The sequence below is a fragment of the Helianthus annuus genome, chromosome 13 (assembly GCF_002127325.2).
Source record: "Helianthus annuus cultivar XRQ/B chromosome 13, HanXRQr2.0-SUNRISE, whole genome shotgun sequence".
Classification (NCBI taxonomy): Eukaryota; Viridiplantae; Streptophyta; class Magnoliopsida; order Asterales; family Asteraceae; genus Helianthus; species Helianthus annuus.
The window spans coordinates 5155059-5178879 of NC_035445.2; the positions used below are offsets into that span (position 1 = coordinate 5155059).

The window sequence follows — 23821 nt, forward strand, 5'->3', positions numbered from 1 at the left end:
CGATAAACAGGCAGTAAAGTGCTTCAACTATGGTGAACGGGGTCACTTTAAAAGGGAATGTACAAAGCCAGCACAGCATGGGAACCAGAATCCCTTCAGAAACGAAGGCAACCAGCAGAACCAGAACAGGAACAATGAGCGTACATTAATACCTGTCAACAACCAGAGCCAAGCTGGAACATCAAATGCCAACCAGGCACTTGTGGTTCAAGTGGATGAAGGTTGTGACTGGTCAACCCAGTTGAGTGGTGATGCTCCAGATGGAACAGCATGTTTTGCTGAAGTGGTTAAGGATTTAGTTCACACCAGTGGTGGAGAATCTTCCACCAATGGTGGTGATTCTTCTGAGGATGAAGACTCTTCGGGTTATAGCAGGAGTTCAGATGAAGAATCCTCAAGTTCAGGCGATGATCATGTGGGTGAGACATCAAATGCGTCAGTCGATGCAGATATTGATGAACTTTTGGAGGAAGCTGCAGCAGGAACTCAAAGAAGATCTATCTTGGTGGATCAAGCTGCTTATTCTTCGTCTTCTCTCCATTCAGCCTTTATGGCTAATGTCGACAGTTCATCAAGTCAGGTATGTGTCGATGAACCCACTGCTATTAATTGTGATAATTGTGATAGTTTGCATGTTAAATGTGCTGATTTAGAGGCAAACATGTCTGAGTTGCAAGGCAAACATGATGCTTTACAAGCTAGTTTGTTTGACTTGCAAGACAAACATGTTTCTTTGAATGCCAAGTGGTGTGAATTGCAAAGCAAACACGAGGCTTTGCAAGAGAAGTATGATGTGACATTCATCCACAATCAAAAGCTGACCGTGGATCTTTCAAAATGCACTGAAGCCAATATGTTTTATGAAAATCATGAAAAGGAGTTTAAATCGGTAATTGAAAAGTTAAAGAAAGATAAAACCGAGCTAACTAAAATGGTTTCCAGAAAACAAACTGACATTAATTTGTATATATCTCGCCTTGAGACTATGCAAAAAGAGATGGCTTGTGTGAAAACCGAAAGTGAGGCAATCCAACTTAAGCTAGACAGTTATTTGAGCTCTAGCTATGTGTTGGATCACATCATTGACGTTCAGAAAGAGAAACGGGATGTCACATGCATAGGTTACAAGAAATGTCCACCACCAGTGAGACACAATTATGATGCAATCCTGACGAGGAGGATAGAGTGTTCTTTGAACCATCTGTTCCTCTAGATGTTAAAGAATTTGCAACAGGACTTGGATACAAGAAAGAAGTATCATCAGATTCAGACGTGTCAGCAGATGCATGTGTGTCTTCTGCTGAACTGAATCAGGACCCTCCAGTTATTATTGAGGATGCTGATTCTTCTGATGATGAATCCGATGATACTGTACCAGCAAAGTCTGATGCGGAAATCAAAGAAGAGGACATACCTCTTGAGAATCATATTCTATGTGATCCTCCTGCAAAACCCGCTAAGACTGTTGCAATCGAGTCCTCGTCTGCAAAAGAGTCGGAGAGTGTGAACTTGTTGTACACTCTTGTTGGTGATGATAAAATCTACTCTGACAAAGATTTTCCGATTAAGAATGTTAATCAATCTTTAATAAGTAAAGTCTTTGAAAATTCGACAAGTAAGTTTTTAGGAAAGACAGGACCACGTGTTACAGTTACACAGTGTCCTCCTATTCCAAAGGACGAAATTCGAAAACAATATGGCAACAAGAAATTACCAACAGTGCAGAAACAGCAAAATCACACCAAGCCAAAAGGAAAATCACCGGCTCAAGCACAAAAGAAGCCGAATCAAAAGAAGAACAAAAATGTAAACTTTGTGAAATCGACGGGAATGGACAAAATTGAAACGTTTGAAAACAAATCTAACTTAGATTTTGTTAAGAAAGCAAATGTACAGAAAAGAAATGAACCAAGTAGTTCAAAACCTAGTACCTCGGGATCACAAAGTTCATCATCATCGGCAAGACGATCACATGATACTTCGGGGTTTGTTGAACGAAAATCATGTTTTGAGTGTGGAACAATTGGACATATAATTCGAAATTGTCCATATCTTCATAAACAAAAAGGAAAAGTTGATGTTCCCCGTGACCAAACTGACCGTAAGCGATCTGTTTCTGTAAAACAAGATCCCCGCCTTATAAAAGAAAGGGAAAAGAAACAAAAACGCCAACAGTTCAAGAAAATTGAAAAGGCGATTAAAACCGATGTGGTTAACAAAACATCTGTTTCTGTCAAACCAGACAATTCAAAAACTTCTGACAACCATGAAGTTTAAATTTTAAACAATGACACTGGTAAAACAAAACAGACCTGGAAACCAAAAACGGTTACTGAATCAGGGGGACCATCACAATTTACCAATCATCAAAGACAAGAAGTTATTGTTATTGATGAAAATGGAAGACCCAAGACCACAATGGCTTGGGTCCCCATCTCCAACTAATCAATTGAGTTCATGTGCAGGGTGTTCCAGGAGGAACTATCAGTAGTCATTGGATTGTTGATAGTGGGGCATCCAGGCACATGACAGGCGACATGAAGCTTCTCTACGACGTCAAATCTATTAGAGGAGGTTATGTTGCATTTGCTGGAGATAAGGGTGGTTATATTACGGGTGAAGGAATGATATCCAACGGGATTGTCAGCTTTGACAAGATCAACTTTGTGCAACAACTTGATCACAATCTTCTTAGTGTTTCTCAAATTTGTGACAAGCAATTCTCAGTACACTTTGATGCTAATGGATGTTATGTGCTGAAACCCGGTTTCAAATTTCCAAAAGAATGGATTCTCTTGTCTGCTCCAAGGATAAACGATTTATATGTCCTTGATATAAGCCAAGCTATTACTACGTCTGCACAAGCAACTTGTTTCGTTTCCAAAGCCACAGAAAAAGACTCTATCTCTTGGCACAGACGAATGGGTCACATTCACTTACGCAAAATGAATCATTTGGTTTCAAATGAATTGGTGAATGGTGTTCCTCTTAAGAACTTCCATCTTCAAGACGTCTGTGTTTCGTGCCAGAAAGGAAAACAAACGAAGAAACGACACCCTACAAAGAAGATCAACACGGTGGCAGTTCCTCTTGAACGTTTGCACATGGATTTGTTCGGTCCTGTCAAGCACAAGAGTATTCGGAATGATCAATACTGTCTCGTGATTACTGATGACTATTCAAGATTTTCTTGGGTGGCGTTCATGGCCCACAAGAGTGAAACCTTTGGTATTATCAAAAACTTGATCATTCAGATTGAGAATTTGTATAAGTTGAAGGTTAGGCGGATACGTAGCGACAACGGTACTGAATTTAAGAATCATGCCATGGCGGAGTTTTGCACTTCAAAGGGTATTCTTCATGAGTTTAGTGCAGCTTATACTCCTCAACAGAATGGCGTCGCTGAACGTAAGAACCGCACATTGATCGAGACTGCTAGGACAATGTTGGTAGAGTCGCAGTTGCCCATTCCATTCTGGACTGAAGCTGTGGCCTCTGCATGTTATACGTTGAACCGAGTCCTTACAGTCAAAAGGCACAATAAGACCTGCTTTGAGCTTCTTCATAAACGGAAACCAGATTTGTCTTATCTTGAACCGTTTGGAGCTCCATGTACAATCATCGATCCTAATGGAAAGTTTGGGGCTAAAGCAATTGACGGATACTTTCTTGGGTATGCCACCCCGAACTTAAGAGTCTGGAATCTAGAGACTAAAAGGGTCGAGGAATGGTCTGAAGTCAGAGTACAAAGGCACACTTTGCCAGTCAAATGTCCTGGTCAGCCTTGGATGTTTGAGTACGATGACTTTTTCAATTCGATCAATGTTGAAGCCGTTGAAGAAAGTGCTGCGGCAAGGATGTTTTTCGAGAGTGACAATGCAACAGTTTCACCGGTGGTGCGTCCAATTCTTGTCAATCAAGAACCATCTTCGGTGAACAATAATACTCTCGACAATGAGGATTTTCATGATGCAACCGAATTGAACGAATCTTCAGAGGATGATGAATTTCTAGATGCAGATCAAGAAGCTCCTACAACAGCAGTTCATGGTACTTCAGAGGGTACTCCTCCAGTGGATGCCCATAGAACAGCTGAAGCTACTGCATCATCCTCTTCGTCAATTCCGGGCATTGATTTAGTTGTTGATCTCAATTTCAACAATCTGGGTATAAATATTCCAGTTCCAGATAATCCAGAAACAAGGATTCATAATACCCATCCTCAACAAAACATCATCGGAAATGTGCAAAGTGGCATTCAAACAAGAAACATGTTGCGAAACAACAACAATGCAGGCCTGTATGCAGCTATTCGAGAATCCAGGCAACAAAATGATTGGTCTTTCGCGTGTTATGTTTCACAGGAAGAGCCAAGAACTTGGAAGGAAGCCATGAAAGATAACTCTTGGGTTGAAGCAATGCGGGAAGAACTGCAACAGTTCCAGAAGCTTGGTGTCTGGAAACTCGTAGAGAAACCTGCTGGCTACAAGAAGATTGGTACCCGTTGGGTTTTCAAATGCAAAAAGGATGACCGCGGAGTTGTTATCCGGAACAAAGCACGTTTAGTCGTTCAAGGTTTTCGTCAGATAGAAGGAATCGACTACAACGAAGTCTATGCACCTGTTGCACGTCTCGAAGCAATTCGAATCTTTCTAGCCTATGCGTCCTTCAAAGGATTCAAGGTTTATCAGATGGACGTGAAAAGTGCATTCTTACATGGTGTGGTTGAAGAAGAGGTGTACGTCGAACAGCCTCCAGGTTTTGAAGATCCTATCCATCCCGATCGGGTTTGGTTGCTCAACAAAGCTCTCTATGGTCTACATCAAGCACCGCGAGCTTGGTATGCAACCTTATCTAACTATCTGCTGGAGAACGGTTTTCGAAGAGGTCTTATTGACTGTACTCTTTTCATCAAAGAACAAGATGGAGATCTTCTTCTGGTACAGGTATACGTTGATGATATTATTTTTGGTTCTACTAATGATGTCTTGTGTAGGAATTTCGAGCGCATAATGCAGGATAAATTCGAGATGAGTGCTATGGGGAAAATGACTTTCTTTTTGGGCCTACAAGTGCAACAAACTGAGTCTGGGATATTCATCCATCAGACTAAATATGTTGGTGACATCTTGAGCCGGTTCCAGATGTCTGATGCAACGCCCATTGGTACCCCACTGCCACAAAATCACAGAATTACTCCAGACTTGAAGGGTGAAGCTGTTAGTCCCTCATACTATCGCGCAATAATCGGATCTCTTATGTACCTCACAGCATCAAGACCAGACATAATGTACCAAACGTGCCTGCTTGCCAGATATCAAGTCAACCCGAAGGCCTCACATCTTGCAGCTGTAAAAAGGATTTTTCGTTATTTGAAGGGTTACCCTGACACCGGTCTATGGTACCCTAGGGATAATAACTTTGACTTGATCGCATTCAGTGATTCTGATTTTGGCGGATGCAAAATCGACGGCAAATCCACAACGGCTGGATGTCAGTTTTTGGGAAATCGCCTAGTCACATGGCAGTGCAAGAAGCAGACATGCGTCGCTACATCAACATGCGAAGCTGAATACATTGCTGCCTCAAGTTGTTGCTCCCAAGTTCTTTGGATTCAACAACAATTACGCGACTACGGTTTTGAATTCCTAACTACTCCTATTTACGTTGATAATTCTGCTGCACTACAGATCACTAGAAATCCTGTGCAGCACTCAAAGACCAAACACATCGAAATCAAATATCACTTCATACGTGATTGCTTTGAGAAAAAGCTAATCGATGTTGTTAAGGTCCACACCGATGACCAACGTGCCGACCTTTTTACCAAAGCATTTGACAAATCAAGATTTGACTTTTTACTATTGGTAAACGACATTAAGGTCAAGCAAGAGTAAAACCAACATCGGAAAATCATTTTTGTAAATATCTTTGTGTTTTCAATTTATCTTAGTTTGTTGATTTTAGGGGGAGTAAATCCAAAATCTGAAAATCCGAAAACATCGAAAAATTTCAAAAACACAAAAACAATAGAAAAACAAAAATGAGTTTACTGGCGAGCAAAAGAGAAAATGATAGTACATCAGTGGTCTATCCAAACCTCTTTAAACCTTAAATGAAAAACGATAAGCAGCTCTATATAAGATGTATCGGTAGGCTCACAATCATTTTAAAGTGTGCAGGGTGATATAAATCTTAAATCGACTGAAGACCAAGTGGGAACCATTCATTGGCATATGGTCTTAGTACCGAAATTTCGTTTGATAGATTGCCGAGGTTCTGAGATATTCGGTCTTTATGCTGCTTATCATCTGGGTATCATGGTTGTATCTTTTACCGAAAAATAACGGGGACGCAAGTCTAGATCTTCCATGATACTATACATACGTGTAAATACTGCATTCGACCTCAATAAGTGATAAACAATCACATGTCCATATCAAAATAAGTGATATTATATCACATTTATGCGGGAGTCAAGTTCGTCTCTCTGCTGTACGGAAGTACTGACCTGTTCACGGACTTGCTTCTGTGCCCTCATGCATATGAAAATCAAGTTCCTCATCAATAAGTGATTATATCACATAGGGCTTGTTTTCAATCAAAATAAGTGAGAATCTCACATCATATACGGTCAAACAGATGATAATTGGTATACTCACCGGTAAGATGAACCCTCGTGCATACCTTGATACGGGAATGTGTCGTGATGTGGATGAACACCGGTCGGTAAGTATAAATCATACCTTAACGTATCCCCTCGCCATGATTACATCTGATAAGCTGAGCTTATGTGGACAACAATACCGATAATTGTTATAGGATGTTTATCTTAATGTTAACCAATTGAACAACAAGAGCGTTTTGGCATGACCGTACACTGATATGATTCTCTTACCCTCGAAACTCGCAAAAAGTATGTCTGTAAATATTTATTTACTGCTTTCAGTCTTTACATTTGAAATATTCAAAAATACCAAAAAGATTTTAGGTGTGTTTTAATATAAACTTTATAAAAGTCAAAAAGATTTTATTTCTATTTTATTTTCGATCGTACGATGTTGGATCTCGAGTCTTCGTTGCCTGAAACCTGAACGAAAAACCGAATTGACTAAATCTTCATAAACGGTCGAAATTTGCAAGTTTTGAAAGTAGAAACTAAAACTGACAAATTTATTAAACTTTCAAACTGTCGGACGGTGTTTGATTGTGACATGGTCATTCGTGTGTCATTTGTTTATATAAACTATATTCCAAGCAGTTGTTCTCATTACGCGTTTAGATTTCTTGCATGTGCAGATTCTAAAGGCAAGGAGAACATGGTCGATGACAAGCTTCGGAATGAAGACACGACGTGAAGGCTCTCAAAAGAAGGAAATAATCGAGTTGCCGCTGACCATCATCAACACCACAAGGATCTCAAGCATTGAAGATCAAGTCATTCACGAGCATAACTCAAGGGGGAGCTTATGTTAAGGGGGAGTTTGTCAACACACTTCCTACATGATACGGGTAGTTTGTTGATACACTTTCTGCTTTCAAGACGTGAAGACTTTGAAGATCCTCCGACATTGAAGACTTGAAAGGACGTCAGAGACTTGAAGACACAAAGATCGAGACAAAGCTACAGCCAAGGGGGAGTTTGTTGGTGCACTTGTGTCTGTACTTTGTCTGTATTCTGTATGATATAAAACGATGTCCTTTGTTAGTCTTGTTAGTTTGACCAAGTCAACCATCCTCCTGGTTTGACTTGGCCAAACAGTTAGAACATGATTGTAACATGTCTGTGTCGAAGGATGACTCATCGAAGGATAGTTTAGATCCTTCGATGAGCTCGAAAGATAAACCTTCGATGGATGTTGATGGACCTCGATAGATCATCCTTCGAGGTATATGTAGATCCTTCGACAGGTTTAAGATCGATAGATGATCCTTCGATCAGTCTACATGATCCTTCGGACAGACGATCTGTGTTGGGTATATATACCCATGTAATGTGTTCACTTCATAAGTAAGAGAGACAGAAAAGGGATAGACAGACACTTGGAGAGACACTTCACAGAGAACACAGACACACTTAGAGAGTTTGCAAAACAGATTTGTAGACATTGAGCTTGTAACCGAACCTTTCATACGTATTAATACTAGTGGTGTTAATCGGTGAATAGTGTGTGTCTTGTATTTGCTTGTTTCATCTCGGTTTGCATTCTAGCTTGGATTCCGCACTTGCTAGTGTGTTAAGCATAACAAGGATAAGGTTTGACCTCATCCTCCGAGGGACCTACACCATTAAACGGCAGCAAGCAATTAAACTGCCAGTAACTACCAAACTAATGTTAACACTAACCTAAGACAAAGCTCTATACATAAAACATACACTTATATTGCCATAAACACAATCAAGTTTATTATACTAATAATTTTTACTAACCCAAAATTGAAACCCTAAATAACAGTAAAACCCAAGCGCAAAATCTGTCACTGGAATCAGAATCGGTTTAATGACCGTTGAATACCAAATCGAAGATTGCAAACCGGAGAAAAAGAGATAAACCTCTGCAGATTTCTTTGGTAACCTCAACGAATCAAATTCCAAATCCGTAACAGAGTTTCAAGCAAACTCAAAATTTGCGATTAACAGAGGAAACAAAGAAATGCAACACCAAAACAGGTATACATGTCCGGCACTAGCCGTTCCTCAAGAGAAGCCATAATATTTGAAGAGTGCTCAACCCTAAGACAGGATTGCCCATAGGTTTCATTAATTGAGAAATCAGAGATGTGTGACACGAAGAAGAAACACACAAGATTGTGTCTGTTTGTGAACATGTTGACCCAAAATTTTTATGCTTTTAATGATATCATACATTTTTCAGTTTATAAGCGTTTTATTGTGCGCTTCTTGCAAGGTGACTCATCCCAAAACTGGACAACTAAAAGAGATTTGTTTTACTTTTTAGTCGCATGCTAAAAGTAAAATGGCATAGAATTGTTGTTCGGGTCACAACCTTAGATGAACAAGAAATATGAACGATTGGATTTGTGGCCAAAAAAAAAAACAAATGGGATATTGGGAGGATCAGTACCTTTAGCTTTAGCGGCGACTATTGCCTCTTTTCTTGTAGTGTAGTGTCATAATGATGGCGGCTGTCCAAAATCTCAGAAACATTGATTTGAGTAGCTCCACAAATGGATTGGGTTGGGAAGGATTGTCAACTTCCTATAGCTAATGAAATCCTTTTGGGATTCATCCAAATTTTCATAATTAGTAACTGTAGGTCCACTAGCGGAGGATCTAGTTAACCGTATCCTTGTTATGCGACAAACACAGTTGTGCGGAATCCAACCGGTAAGTTAAATCGAGATCGAGACACAAAATAAAGCAAAGAGACGATAAAACGTTTAAAGCTTCAGATCTATTATGAACCATAAAGTTTTGTTTACAAAGATTACAAACGATAATGCTCTCACAAACTCACTCTGTTCTCTCGTGTGTCTCACCTACCTATTCTGTCTCAGTTGCTGTTTATATAGGGGACCAGTGGACGAAATGCTTGGACTCGACGAAACCTCAAAGTCGACGAAACCTTGTAGAGTTTCGTCGACATGCATGCACAATTAACAGGTTTCGGCCCAAGTGAATTTAGGCCCAAGTGATTTGATTGGCCCAAGAAGTTGATTGGTCCAAAACACATGTACATGTACGTACATAAATTCTCGAATATGCAGATTGTAAGTTTAGTCAACCTTGTGACATCATCATGATGATGTCATGGTGATGTGTCATCAGGAATAGGTTCGCGGCTCTCCATGCTTCGCGTGTCGAACTCTGGGGCACACGACGGAGGAATGTCGTGACGTTGGGCTGGAGCCGAACCTAACCAAGTCGAACCAAATCGAATCGAACCGAGTCGAGTCGCGTCCACATAAAGTGTACCAACAAACTCCCCCTTGGACGCTACTCGTGAGGTTCGTCTTCCGTGTCTTTCATGTCGGAGGATCTTCAAAGTCTTCACGCGTCGTAAGTTGAAAGTGTATCAACAAACTCCCAATTTCATTTAGGATGTGTGTTAACAAACTCCCCCTTAAAATAAACTCTCCCTTGAGTTATACTCGTGAATCTTTTGATCTTCAGTTCTTTAGATCCTTGAGGTGTTGATGATAGCTTAGTGGCAACTCGATCATCTTTATCTTTTGAGTGCCTCCATGTCGTGTCTTCATTCCGAAGCTTGTCATCGAACATGTTCTCTTCGCCTTTAGCATCTGCACATGCAAGAAATCTAAACACGTAATGAGAACAACCGCTTGGAATATAGTTAACATAAACGAACGACACACATCAGTTTGAAAGTCTAACACATTTTTATCAATTTTAGGTTTTAACTTTCAAAAACTTGCAAATTTCGACCGTTTACGAAGATTCAGTCATTTTGGTTTCCGTTGAGGTTTCAGGTAACAAAGACTCGAGTTCCAACATCGGGCAATCGAAAATAAGATAGAAATAAAATCTTTTTGGCTTTTATAAAGTTTATATTAAAACACACCTAAAATATTTTTGGAATTTTAGAATATGTGAAATGTAAAGACAGAAAGCAGTAAATAAATACTTACAGACATTAATTTTGTGAGTTTCGAGGGTAAGAGAATCATATCAGTGTACGGTCATGCCAAAACGCTCTTGTTGTTCTATTAGTTAATATTAAGATAAGCATCCTATAATGATTATCGGTATTGTTTTCCACTTAAACTCAACTTATCAGATGTACTCGTGGTGAGGGGATACGATTAGTGTATGATTTATACTTACCGACCAGTGTTCATCCACACACGACACATTCCCGTATCAAGGTATGCAGGAGAGTTCATCTTACTGGTATTCGATGCATGAGGGCACAGGAGCAAGTCTGTGAACAGGTCAGTACTAACGTACAGCAAAGAGATGAACTTGACTCATGGATAAACTGTGATATTTTATCACTTATTGATTAGGACATGTGATTATTTATCACTTATTGAGGTCATAAGCAAAATGTACACGTATGTATGGTATCATGGAAGATCTAGACTTCGTCTCCGTTGTTTTCGATAAAAGAAGCAACCATGATACCCAGATGATAAACAACATAAAGACCACGTATCTCAGAACCTCGGCAATCTATCAAACGAAATTTCGGTACCAAGACCATATGCTAATGAGCGGTTCCCACACAGTCTTTAGTCGATTTAGATTTATATCACCCTGCACACTTTAAAATGATTGTGAGCCTACCGATACATCTTATATAGAGCTGCTTATCGTTTTTCATTTTAGGTTCAAAGAGGTTTGGACAGACCCCTAATGTACTATCATTTTCTCTTTTTCTCGCCAGGAAACTCATTTTTGTTTTTCTATTGTTTTTGTGTTTTTGAAATTTTTCGATGTTTTTGTATTTTTAAAATTTTTCAATGTTTTTGTATTTTTCGTTTTTACTTCCCCTAAAATGCAAAAAAAAAAGTAGGAGAAATTAAGAAAACACAAACACATATTTACAAAAATGATTTTCCGATGTTGGTTTTACTCTGGCTTGGCCTTAATGCCGTTTACCATTAATAAAAAGTCAAATCGTGATTTGTCAAATTCTTGGGTAAAAAGGTCAGCACGGTCATCGGTGTGGACCTTAACAACATCGATAAGCCTTTTATCAAAGCAATCACGTATGAAGTGATATTTGATTTCGATGTGTTTGGTCTTTGAATTCTGCACAGGATTTCTAGTGATCTGTAAGGCAGCAGAATTATCAACGAAAATAGGAGTAGATAGGAATTCAAAACCGTAGTCGCGCATTTTTTGTTGGATCCACAGGACTTGGGAGCAACAACTTGAGGCAGCAATGTATTCAGCTTCACAGGTTGATGTAGCGACACAAGTCTGCTTCTTGCACTGCCATGTGACTAGGCGATTTCCTAAAAACTGACATCCAGCCGTTGTGGATTTGCCGTAAATTGTGCAATCACCAAAATCAGAATCACTGAACGCGATCAAGTCGAAAGTATCATCCCTAGGGTACCAGAGACCGGTGTCCGGGCAACCCTTCAAATAGCAAAAAATCCTTTTTACAGCTGTTAGATGTGAGGCCTTCGGGTTGGCTTGATAGCGAGCGAGCAGGCACGTAGGATACATTATGTCGGGCCTCAAGGCTGTGAGATACATAAGAGATCCGATCAATGTGCGATAAACTAAAGAGTTAACGCTTTCACCCTTCAAGTCCGGAGTAAACCCGTGATTCTGCGGAAGTGGGGTACCAATGGGCGTCGCTTCGGGCATCTGGAACCGGCTCAAGATGTGTCCGACATATTTAGTTTGATGGATGAATATCCTAGACTCCGTTTGTTGAACTTGTAGGCCCAAAAAGAAGTTCATTTCCTCCATGGTGCTCATCTCGAATTTCTCCTACATAACACGCTCGAAGTCCCTACACAAAACATGGTTAGCGGAACCAAAAATAATATCATCTACGTATACCTGAACCAACAGAAGATCTCCATCTTTTTCTTTGATGAAAAGCGTGCAATCGATAAGACCCCAGCGAAAACCGTTTTCCAGCAGATAGTTAGATAAGGTTGCGTACCAAGCTCTCGGTGCTTGATGTAATCCGTAGAGAGCTTTGTTGAGCAACCAAACCCGATCATGGTGAATAGGATCTTCAAAACCCGGAGGTTGTTCGACATACACCTGTTCTTCAACCACACCATGTAAGTATGCACTTTTCACGTCTATTTGGTAAACCTTGAATCCCTTGAAGGAAGCATAGGCTAGAAAAATCCTAATAGCTTCAAGACATGCAACTGGAGCATAAACTTCATTATAGTCTATCCCTTCAATCTGAGTGAAACCTTGAACAACTAATCTCGCCTTGTTTCGAACAACTATTCCACGATCATCTTTCTTACATTTGAAAACCCAACGGGTGCCAATCTTCTTGTAGTTTTCAGGCTTCTCAACCAGTTTCCAAACACCAAGCTTCTGGAATTGTTGCAGTTCCTCCTGCATAGCTTCCACCCAAGAATTATCCTTTAACGCTTCTTTCCAAGACTTTGGTTCTTCTTGTGAGACATAACACGCGAAGGACCAATCATTCTGCAAACCCGATTCTCTGATCGCTGCATACAAGCCAACATTGTTGTTGTTTCTCAACTGATTTCTCGTCTGCACGCTACTATGAACATTACCAAGGACGTTTTGTTGAGGATGGGTATTATGGATTCTTGTTTCTTGATTATCTAGAACTGGAACATTTATACCCATATTGTTGAAGTTGATATCAACAACCAAATCAATACCCTGATCTGGCGAAGTGGATGATGCAGTAGCTTCAGCTGATTTAGGGCAGTCCTTAGGGGGTGCTGCCTCAGAAGTACCATGCACTGCTGTTGCAGGAGCTTCTTGGTCTGCATCGAGAAATTCATCATCCTCTGAAGATTTGTTCAATTCAGCAGCATCGTGAAAATCCTCATTCTCGAGAGCATTATTGTTAACTGATAATGATTCTTGATTGTTGACAATAATTGGATGAACCAACGGTGAATCTGTTGCGTTGTCACTCTCGAAAAACATCTGTGCCGCAGCATCTACTACTTCTTCTTCAATATTGATCGAATTGAAAAAGTCATCGTACTCGAACATCCATGGCTGACCTGGACATCTGACTGGCAAGGTGTGTCTCTGTATTCTGACTTCAGACCACTCCTCAATCATTTTCGTTTCGAGATTCCAAACTCTTGAATTTGGGGTGGCATACCCAAGAAAGTATCCCTCAATTGCTTTTGCCCCAAACTTTCCATCCGGATCGATCATAGTGCAAGGAGCCCCAAACGGTTCAAGAAATTGCAAGTCTGGTTTCCGTTTGTGAAGAAGCTCAAAGCAGGTCGTGTTGTGCCTTTTTTACTATAAGGAGTCGGTTCAACGTGTAACATGCAGAGGCCATAGCTTCACACCAGAATGGACTGGGCAACTGTGACTCTACCAACATAGTCCTTGCAGTTTCGATCAAAGTTCTATTCTTACGCTCAGCGACGCCATTTTGTTGAGGAGTGTATCTAGCACTGAATTCGTGAAGAATACCTTTGGATCTACAGAACTCCTCCATGGCATGATTCTTAAACTCGGTACCATTGTCACTGTGTATGCGTCTAACTTTCAAAGTATACAAATTCTCAATCGTAATGATTAAGTTTTTGATAATTTCGAAAGTTTCACTCTTGTGTGCCATAAACGCCACCCAAGAAAATCTTGAATAATCATCCGTCACTATGAGGCAGTACGAGTCATTACTGCTGCTTTTGCCATTGACAGGACTGAATAAATCAATGTGCAACCGTTCAAGCGGCACTGGGACTGTGTTAATCTTCTTTATCGGGTGCGATTTCTTACTTTGTTTCCCTTTCTGGCACGAGACACAGACGTCTTGCAACTGAAAATTTTTGATAGAAACACCATTTACTAACTCCTTCTTCACCAGATGATTCATTTTCCTTAGGTGAATGTGTCCCATTCGTCTGTGCCAAGAGATTGTTTCCTTTTCCGTGGCTTTAGAAACAAAACATGTTACTTGTGCAGATGTTGTGATTGCTTGGCTCATATCAAGGACATAAAAATCATTAACCCTTGGTGCAGATAAGAGAATCCAATCTTTCGGGATCTTGAAACCGGGCTTCAGCACATAACATCCATTAGCATCAAAGTGCATTGAAAACTTCTTATCACAGATTTGAGAAACACTTAGAAGATTGTGATCAAGTTGTTGCACAAAGTTGATCTTGTCGAAACTGACAACCCCGTTGGAAACCATTCCTTCACCAGCAATATATCCGCCTTTATCTCCAGCAAAAGCAACATAACCTCCTCTAATAGTTTTAACGTCGTAGAGAAGCCTCATATCGCCTGTCATGTGCCTGGATGCCCCACTATCAACAATCCAAAGACTACTGATAGTTCCTCCCGGAACACCCTGCACATAAACTCAAATGATCAGTCGGAGATGGGGACCAAGCCTTTGTGGACTTGGACTTGGGTCTTCTATTTTCATCGACAAAAGTTATTTCGACTTCGCGATGATTTGGAAATGGTGATGCTCCCCCTGAGTTTGTGCCCAATTTAGGTTTCCATGTCTGTTGAGTTTTACCAGTTTGGTTGTTTGAAATTTTAACTTCATGATTGTTTGAAGTTTTTGAAATTTTTGAAATTTCCGGTTTGACTGAAACACATTGTTTTTGAACCACATCGGTTTTAAGAGCCTTTTTAATTACCTTGATTTGCTTGCGTTTCTGTTTCTTCTCCCTTTCTTTCACAAGACGGGAATCTTCTTTAGAAGAAACATATTGCTTTTGGTAATTTTGCTCACGGGGAACATCAACTTTTGCTTTTAACTTATGAAGATACGGACAATTTCGAATTATATGTCCAACTTCACCACACTCGAAACATGATCTTCGTTAAACAAACCCCGAAGTATCATGTTGATGTCTCGTTGATGAACTTTGTGATTTCGAAGTACTTGGTCCTGAATTGTTTTGACCATCTCTTTTCAAGTTTTTAACTTGCTTAACATAATCTATGTTAGATTTGTTTTCAAATGTTTCGATTTTATCCGTTCCCTTTGACTTCACAAAGTTCACCTTTTTGTTCTTCCTCTGGTTCTGTTCCTTTCGACCTTGAGTTGTCGATTTTCCTTTTGTTTTAGTGTGATTTTGCTGAATTTTCTCTGTTGGTAATTTCCGATTGCCATATTGTTTTCGAACTTCAGCTTTTGGAATCGGAGGACATTGAGTTACCACAACTCGTGAACTCGACTCTCCCAAAAACTTACTTATCGAATCCTCAAAAACTTTACAGATTAAAGATTGATTGACATTTTTAATCGGAAAATCTTTGTTTGAATAAACTTTATCATCACCAACCAGAGTGTACAGCAAATTCACACTCTCAGATTCTTGTGCAGAAGTAGACTCAACCTGAACAGTCTTAGCCGGTTTTGTGGGAGGATCACATAGAATGTGATTCTCAAGAGGTATGTCCTCTTCTTTGGTAACTGCTTTAGACTGTGTAGAGTTAGTATCATCGGATTCATCATCTGAAGAATCAGCATCCTCAACAATGACTGGAGGATCCTGATTTTGTGCAGCAGTTGATACTTTCGTATCTGCTGACACATCCGAATCTGATGATACTTCCTTTTGGTAACCAAGTCCAGCTGCAAATTCCTCAACACTTAAAGGAACAGATGTCTCAAATTGAGGTTTATCTTCCTCATCAGGCATTGCGGTATAATTGGGCCTGTACGGTGGAGGACACTTCTTATATCCAATGCACGTGACATCCTTTTTCTCCTTCTGTATGTCAATGATGTGATCTAGCACATACCTAGAGTTTGAGTAACTATCTATCCTAAGCTGGATCGCCTCATTTTCACATTTGACATAGGCCAACTCCTTTTGCGCTTCCTCGAGCCTAGTGATGTAATTGTTTATAGCAGTTTGTTTTCTTGAAACTGATTTTACTAGCTCGGTTTTATCTTCCTTTATTGTGTCAAGTTGGCCTCTGTGCATTTCGCGAGATCCACAATCAAACTTCGATTGTGGATAAATGTCACGTCATACTTGCTTTGCAATTCATCATATTTGCTTTGCAAGTCAGGCAATTTCCCACCCAAAACAACACAATTATCACATTTATCAGTTTTAGATTCATCGACACATACCTGACTTGATGAATTGCCAACATTAGCCATAAAGGCTGAATGATGAGAAGAAAAAGAAGAAGAATAAGCAGCTTGATCCACCAGAATAGATCTTCTGTCATTTCCTACTTTAGCTTCCCTTAATAGCTCCTCAACATCTGCATCAATGGACTCATGTGACACTTCATCCGTGCTGTCTTCTCCTGAACTTGAGGTTTCCTCATCTGAGCTCCCACTATAACCAAAACTATCTTCATCAAAAGATTCTCCACCACACGCGTGTTTTAGATCTTTGACAACTTCAGCAAAACACGTTGTTCCACCATGATCACCGTTACCCAACTGAATCGACCAGTCACAACCTTCATCAACTTGCACCACAAGAGCTCGGTTGTTGTTTGATGGACCTGCTTGATGAGTATTGTTTGCAGGCATTAAGGCACACTCATTATTCCTGGTTTGAGTCTGATTCTGTTGATTGCCTTGATTTCTGAACCGATTCTAGTTCCCATGCTGAGCTGTCTTCGTACATTCCCGTTTGAAATGACCCCGTTCACCACAATTGAAACACTTGACCGCTTGTTTATCGAACCCATACTTGGTGTCCTTCTTGCTTTGCAAGCTGGTTCTACCGGTTCTTTCCATGAAGTCCTATGCTCGCCTCACAGCACTAGCAAATGCCCACTTGATATCTATCAAATCCATTTCATCCTTATCTATCTGCTGATAATCTTCCTGAGTCAAATTGATATTCCCAATTTGCCCTGCTACCAACCCACAGTAGGCACTCACCAAAGTGTTTAACAGCTCCATATGTTCCTTTGCCACTTCAACACTTACTTTCGAGAAACTTGAAGTGTCTAGCCGAACTGTGTTTGAATTAGTTGGTTGACCAGCGTTGACTGTTGATGAAGCGTTTCCATAGCAGGCTTGTTGTTGACTTTTGTAGTTTGGATCAAGAAATGATGGTACTCCAGTAGTAGACTGATAGCTTTGCTCTATGGCAGCTGGTTTTGGTGTTCCATACATATCGGTGCTCGAGACAAAAGCCGTTTGAAGCTGGGCATGTTGAGCAGGTTTTGTAACTGTGCTGGTCCCTCCACAGTTTCCATAGTACATCTGGGGATTTTGTGGAACCGGCACTCTTTTTGCCTTCCTGATTTCCTCTTGATCTTTGTTCTCTAAGAGTTGAATGAAATCATGGATGTTGGTTGTAGCCAGCGTGCCATTATTCTTCAGAATCTCCAAGAAACCATTCCATTGAACTGCCAATGCATCGGAAAACTTTATGACAACCTCTTTCGGAGTTATCACTACCCCAAAATTACCCATTTCACTCAACATATGATAATATCGACTTGTAGGATCTCCCAGCAACTCCCTTTCCATACACATGAAGCCGTCGAATTCCTTTTTGAGCAGATCATGTCTCAGTTTTCGTGACGATGCATTTCCGTGACCTCTCGCCTTCAATGCATCCCATAGACCTTTTGTCGTTTTGAATCTCATAAACTAATGATAAATATCTTTCTTTTCTAAATCATATGACTTTTTATCTTCGGCAGAAAGATCTCCAAACGTTGCAGCATTTGAACCGGCTTCTTCAAGTGCTTGATCGAATTCCTTGGTAAAAGATAACCACAACTCCGTGTTTTGCCCAAGAACATACGTATGAAACCTTTCTTCCCAACCGGGTACTCATTCATATGCATCAGTTTTGGTGGACGGTTGCTACTACCGGTTTCATTTTCGCTCAAAAGAAGACTTTGTATACTTAGATTTTGGTTAGTAATAAGTGCCCACTGGTTTGCCGTAATAGGAGTCGTTTGTGCTGATGATGACGTTGTGGGAGACTGAGCCCATGAAGGTACTAAACCTTTACCCGTATACATATCCGCATTAGGGTCAGGTTTCCAACCCCACCAATCTGAACTCATGATGTATTGACCAAATCACACCTTCGCTGAGAAATAACTATGATACAAACAGCCGATGTTTACTTTGAACAATACCAGGCCCAATGCAAATTCTATGAAGTCCAATGTAAATTCAACGAAGACTTAAACCCAATTTTTTTTTTTTTTGTAATCGGCCCAAATTCAATATTGGCCCACTAGGACTAACTGATGCAATACTAAAACAAATGGCCCACGAAAAGTTGGACTGATATTTTGTAAGAATTGATTAAACCTTTTGACCAAAATTCACTAACAGACAAAAAGAAATATATTTCTAAAAAAAAGGAATGATCTTGTGAAATCACGTTTTTTCTCAGAAAGTTGGTGGACTATTTCTAATAAAGTTGGTGGACTATTTCTAATATAAGGATAATCTGGTTTACAAAGTTTGTAAAGTGGTTTGATGGAATACTCTTTTTGGAAGGATACAGACACACGAAAAATCAACTCCTTTTAGAAAACTTTTAAACCTTATTTCCTCCAATGAGAGTCAGGTGACATTTTCCGGCCAAACACCTCACCGGAAAAATTTTCGAAACAAGATTTTTGCAAAAATTTTAAGAAAAAACCCGTCTTTTAACTTATCTCCATGTGTTTTAAATAGGTTATTTAAGAAAATTTATTACAAGATAACAAGTTTTGTAGACTTTTTAACCCATTTTCTTTGAAAAGTTCACAACCTTTCAGAAAACTTGACGAACTTGTTTAACACACAAACAAAACTTGGTTTTAACAAGGAAAAGAGCCAAGGCTCTGATACCACTTGTAGGTCCACTAGCGGAGGATCTAGTTAACCGTATCCTTGTTATGCGACAAACACAGTTGTGTGGAATCCAACCGGTAAGTTAAACCGAGATCGAGAGACAAAATAAAGCAAAGAGACCATAAAATGTTTAAAGCTTTAGATCTGAACCACAGAGTTTTGTTTACAAAGATTACAAACGATAATGCTCTCACAAACTCACTCTGTTCTCTCGTGTTTCTCACCTATTATGTCTCAGTTGCTGTTTATATAGGGGACCATGTCGACGAAATGCTTGGACCCGACGAAACCTCAAAGTCAACGAAACCTTGTAGAGTTTCGTGGACATGCATGCACAATTAACAGGTTTCGGCCCTAGTGAATTTAGGCCCAAGTGATTTGATTGGCCCAAGAAGTTGATTGGTCCAAAATACATGTACATGCACGTACATAAATTCTCAAATATGCAGATTGTAAGTTTAGTCAACCTTGTGACACCATCATGACATCATGATGATGATGTCATGGTGATGTGTCATCGGGAATAGGTTCGCGGCTCTCCGTGCTTCGCGTGTCGAACTCTGAGGCGCACGGCGGAGGAATGTCGTGACGTCGAGCCGAACCTAACCAAGTCGAACCGAATCGAATCAAACCGAGCCGAATCGCGTCCACATATAGTGTACCAACAGTAACTAAAAACCAAATGTGGTTTACACCTTGCTACAAATCCTATTCGTTGAATGCACCATTGCACCGTTGGGGATAAAGTAATCTTCACAATTAGTTTTATATATGGTAAAAAAAGATTGTGTGATTTAGTCTTCTAAAGCGAATGGGGATCAAAAACGATATCACTATACATATGATAATGGAGTTGTTTAAGGAATGATTTTTCGAAAGAATCCAATAAATTTTTTTTATGGGCCACAGGAGTATATCGGTTGCAAAGATTTGAGAGTCAAATTAGTCTAGATTGCATACTTTGTTCCACATTGATCGATTTATGATGGCATAATCTTTAATTGAATACACACTTATGCAATAAAACTAATAAAACCTACCTTTTATAAGATTCTAATTGTTCTACTTTCTATGGATTCAAACGGGAGGATTTGTTGGCATAAATTCAAATCATACGTTTCCTTTATCATAATCTATGCATGTATTTGACATATATTTATTACATTGTCCGTCACTCCTTTTGTATCTTGTTCATTTATGGGAGTTAACAGCTTAAATCCTTGCATGTAATATTCCACAAGGAAAGACATGAAAACTAAAAGCAAAATCATTAAGAAAGTAGAAAGTGAACATAAATCACCAAAACAGAATTGATGGGATGGACTAAGATAGTTATTCGAAAGAACTTGTTTACTGCATTTGAATTTCATTCCCCCTTTACCACATAAACCAATATTTATTTTTTGATGTAGGTTTTAAACACAAACAAATTTAAGAAACTTACTTTTCTACACGAGTAAACAAAGAAGTTATCTAAATAATAAAAAAAAAGTATCAATAGAGTTTTCATGCAAACTAAAACCACATATCTTGTAAGAAACCGATTTTATTACTTTGTCTTTTCTTGGCTACCAAACAACACAAAGTAGTGATTTTTTCATTCTGACATGGTACCCAAACAAGATAGAGAATGATAATGATCCACTCCTTTACCTCGTCCATTCCGTTGTCCATCCATTCTATTACGCCATACCAAACAGACTCTAAGAATGTAATCCCATATAACAAGGCACGCACAGTGGTAGTCAGGAGGGTGCAAAGCACCCGACGCCGAGCACAGGACCGGGACAAAGGACGTCAAGAACACATTTATTATGAACGAACAATGACTTAGCCAAAGTTGACTTTTATGAAACAACCACCCATGTATGTTAACTCTCGCCTACCTAGGTTTGTTCACATACAAAATGATAGCTAGGTGAGAAAAAAATATTAGGATGTAAAATTACAACTGAAGATATGAACGATTACACTTAAAGAAATAAACGGAGGGGGTAGAGTGAAAATTAAAAAATGGGCAAAAAATGTAAATTTTTGTTGGGTGACCCAATTATAAAAGCCTACTATCGTTGTTATTCTTTTGTTAGGTTTTATTCTGCCGTCAGACAATTAGCTAGATGGCCGCATTATGGTCCGTGTTTGATGAAATCGAGCCCAGTGATATCGCAAAATCATCTGTGAGTTGTATCGTCCGTCATCAGTTTTTGCCTTTCGATTTTTTCATGAGTGATAATAGATCTCATTGTGCAGGGTGATGAAGAAACATCGTTGACTGCTTATAGGATTTCGGAGGACGATCTCATCTCAGGTAACTGTTTATCGATTAAATTTTGTATTCGTCTTAAATCTGTTGCAAATTTAGCACGTTTTCTATAAAAATTTTGGGCCGATTTTGTGGATCTACGATTTACCATATATCTTTGATTTGAGGGTTTTTTTTATGTGAATTGCGGATCTTACTGATCATATTCCTCTTGATTTTGAATATCACACGCATTGTATAATGAAAATTAGACGAAGATAATTTTTTAACACAATTAAGTTTGTATATAATAGAATCTAAAATTAAAGGTCATTGTTAGGGATTGATTGAGTCAACAAGATGTCAAAATATTTATACTGAATCTGGTTTGGTATCTTTGTATAATATTTTGGTAAAATCAATCATGATTTATATTTGCCCTTTATTTTTCATATCAGTCTTTTTGAGTTTCTGGAAGGTGTGGATCGTGAATTCAAAAAACTTACACTCTTTTGTGAAAAGATATATGGCAGGTAACAAAACCGAGTCATGCCATTATATGTGAACGAGGAGAGCTTTGGTGTGGAGACCACAAACTCTTCTGTTTTAAGAGACGAACATGTAGATTCAACTTTTTTTACTTCTTAATGGTGTTCTGGTCTTGATAGTAAGGTCTTCTTTTCCTTTGCCAATGGCTACGGCTTGTACAAGAAGATCGAGGCCCATCATATCCCTTAAAGTGAACACATACTTCTCAAACAAAAGTTTTCCCTCCTCAAACATTTTAATTACCTGCAAGAAACCATACATTAATAACCCATTGTTCTAGGTATAGAATAGTCAATAGTAAACAAAGTACCTGAGTCAAACTAGCTTTACACTCATCGGTCACATTAGAAAGCAATCGAGACAAAAGCCCGTGCAGCCTCCACCCTCTGAAAATCTTTTTTTCCAGGAAGAGACTTTTTAATTCTTTTTTTTTTTTAATTCTATAAAACTTCCCATAGTAATACGATATAACATTTGGCATATCTTTATCCCCCATGAACTTGTTCACAACGCGAAGATTCTTGCCGAATATATATATAAACCAAGAATAAAACTATCATGTTCAATCGCGCTCCAACATTCTTCACTTGATGAACAAGGAACTGAAACCAAACCGTTGTTTGTTTCACAACCTACATTACAAAGCTCACCCTTTCTCCTCATTTCCCACCAAACCCTTCACCTTTCTCACGGATTCTCCCCCAAATCGGTTCATTCTCATCAGTTTCACCAAATTCTCCTCTAAATCGGTTAGTAAAGTTTGTTTTGAGTTGAATTTCTTCTTTATTTTGTTACATATTTTGTTAATTTCTTGATTTTTTGTGTATGTGTGTATGCTAGATAAATCCGCCCACCCACCACGTCTTCGATCAAGACGAAGTCACTTCGAGTTGAAATGAAGTCACGGATCAAGACGACGGACACGAAGACAATGGCGGTGATGATAACATGATGTAGTTTTACATGTTTTATGCAATGTTATGATGTTAATATGTGAATTAAATGAATAACTTTTAAGTAGTTTTAGGATGTTTATATAATTATTATGTTTATGTAGTTTGTTGTGAGTGGCGAAGAAAAACTGGAAATTGGCAGGCTTTGTGTATCGTTGAAAACTGGAAATTATTGTAAATGCAAAAAAAAAAAAGTTAAAAACGGACTTTTAGCGGAGATTTTGTCGCTACTAATGATCAGATTCTTTACCGACGTAGGTCTATTGTGACGACGTGTCGTCGCTAGTGGTTGTACACCTTTAGTGACGATAAGAATTTTTAGCGGCGACAAATGGATCAATACTGACGACCTTAAAAGTATTAGTGGCGAGGATTAGTACCTTTAGCTTTAGCGGCGACTATTGCCTCTTTTCATGTAGTGTAGTGATATAATGATGGCGGCTCTCCAGAATCACAGAAACATTGATTTGAGTCGTTCCACAAATCGATTGGGTTGGCAAGGATTGTCAACTTCCTATAGCTAATGAAATCCTTTTGGGATTCATCCAAATTTTCATAATTAGTAACTCAAAACCCAATGTGGTTTACACCTTGCTACAAATCCTATTCATCGAATGCACCATTGCACCGTTGGGGATAAA

General features: G+C 39.2%; 1 long non-coding RNA gene across 1 annotated transcript; it reads left to right on the plus strand.

Annotated features, from left to right (window-relative positions):
• Nucleotides 1-21523: 21523 nt before the first annotated feature.
• Nucleotides 21524-23376, plus strand: LOC110897360. The gene is made up of 4 exons (XR_002568586.2): nt 21524-21613; nt 21687-21744; nt 22201-22976; nt 23068-23376. It is a non-coding gene; the product is annotated as an uncharacterized LOC110897360 (long non-coding RNA).
• Nucleotides 23377-23821: the final 445 nt, after the last annotated feature.